Genomic DNA, 2,195 nt, shown 5'->3' on the forward strand with positions numbered 1-2,195 from the left:
AAATATACTATTTTTGTATTAATGAGCACAAAAGCTTCCATTAAGGTATATTAGCATAACGGAGGAGTATCTCAACTAGAAACTAATTTTATAACCTACATTTTATAGTTTTCATGTTTTAACAATATTGCTGTGAACTAAGATGTAACTATTATAAAAAAATGTAATTATTCTTATTAAATATATTATTAAGCTTAATCATAAAATCTTCTATAAGGGGCTCTATGTCTGACCTCTATCATGCAATACTACGGGTCTCGAAACGTAATTCTATTGGTTAATCATTATTATAGCCATTAATATAAAGTAGTATACCTATTAAGGTATACAATTTGATATTTTCAATGTCAATACCAATAATTTCGTAATGAAAGACCAAACGCAATTGACAAACATCATCTAATCCTTGAAAACTATTGCTGCATCGTTGGATGTAGTTCTATTATCGCTGCATAGTATAATACAATGTTGCTTCCCGCTGTCTATCCCAATGATGATATGATATGCTCATTACTCGGGCTTTCGAGACTGTTTCAAGAGCAAGATTTATATATATGTATTATACATAGTTGCACCCATGCAAATCCGGGGTGGATCAGTAATTTAATATTTTAATGCTCACAGCAGTTATGTTTGCTGTTAATCACGGAGACATATTCATAGTTAATGAATTAAATGTATGTGTATGTATGCAAGCTGCACTTAATATTCGGGGAGTATGTGTATATTACCATGTATGTAAATGAGTGATGTCTAAAGCAAATATTCGAAATACGGCGTGCTCGTGCGAATGGCTTGCAAAATAGGACTTACTAGCTTACTGCTGAGATTTGTGTAAATATACCTTCTGAGAGTATGATTCTTACTCAATAAGAGTAATGCTTGAAACTGCAGTGATTCATGCCAAGGTATTGATAGTAAAATAATTCTTGGTACATGTATAAAAAGTTTCGTAATTTCACCTTCATCCTTATCACAGAACATGGAGAAAAAAAATGACATTTCTGATAATTCCTTGACAAACCCTACGCCCAAAATTTGATTTATTTTGCAGAGTAGCTGCGCAATAAAAATGCCAAAATTTATACATCTTAAAATTATTAACTACATCGTTTGATTTTGTATCCATTTCCATACTTCTTATATTCTTAAAATGCCATAGTCACTGCTCCACAATTAAATTTCATAATGCTTTCTTATTCAATATTTATTATATAGCTTATATTGTTTATTCTGGACTATAAAGTATCATTGATACCTTCAGATAAGGTCTTAACCAGTGCCTGGCTAATTAGTCATTGATCATGTTTGAAAAACCACATACATTACACAACGCAAGCCGGTTCATCGATTACAATGAATAAACAACGATGTACTTACCAGTTCAGTTTCGTGTTTCGTACATGTAATTTCTAATTACGTCAAATTGCGTGGTTCAAGTGACATAAGGCTGTTACAGTTTGCGCTTTAACGAATACCGCTCGTACACATGCCAAGAATGTAAATAAAGCCTGTAGACGCTTCCCCGGTACAAATTACGATTTCAAATAATTTCTCACATAAATTGTGAGGGTACCTTAATTCCACGTGATGTTAAGGTTTGTATGCATGTAAGCCACCTGAGATGCTTTGCCTTTTATGTAGAAATATTTCATAGAGATGTCGTTAAATTCAGTGAAATAAATATGATAAAAAGTGCTACTCCGGGAAAAGCATGTTATGTAATCATTCATTGTGGAATTACATGTTTTTTTATATTTTTGTGTAGTTAAAGATCTGCGATCGAAAGTGTATTGTGGATCTAAAGTGTATCATGTGTGTTTTGTTTTCGTCATTAAATACCTTTTCATTAATAATGATTATTAAATAACAAACGAAATGAACCGTTCTCTGATATTACTTTCGTATTATTTAAAAGAATAGTTTCGTAACAATACAGTTCTTTTGACGCAGACATTTTTCAAATATCGACACGCATCCACGCATTAGTAGTATATGAAAACAATAATACCTAATAAAATATATAACAACTGAGAAATATATAACACTCATGAAAATTGAATCAATTAGGTAAATATATTATTTTTATTGTTTCAATCCTATTTACGTATTACGTGGGCAATTTTGTATCCGACCGAGAAACATTTTATAACATGCTGTGTTTATTTTAATATTTTTTTATTTTATAATATCTT

The sequence above is a fragment of the Zerene cesonia genome, chromosome 10 (assembly GCF_012273895.1).
Source record: "Zerene cesonia ecotype Mississippi chromosome 10, Zerene_cesonia_1.1, whole genome shotgun sequence".
NCBI classification, from domain to species: Eukaryota; Metazoa; Arthropoda; class Insecta; order Lepidoptera; family Pieridae; genus Zerene; species Zerene cesonia.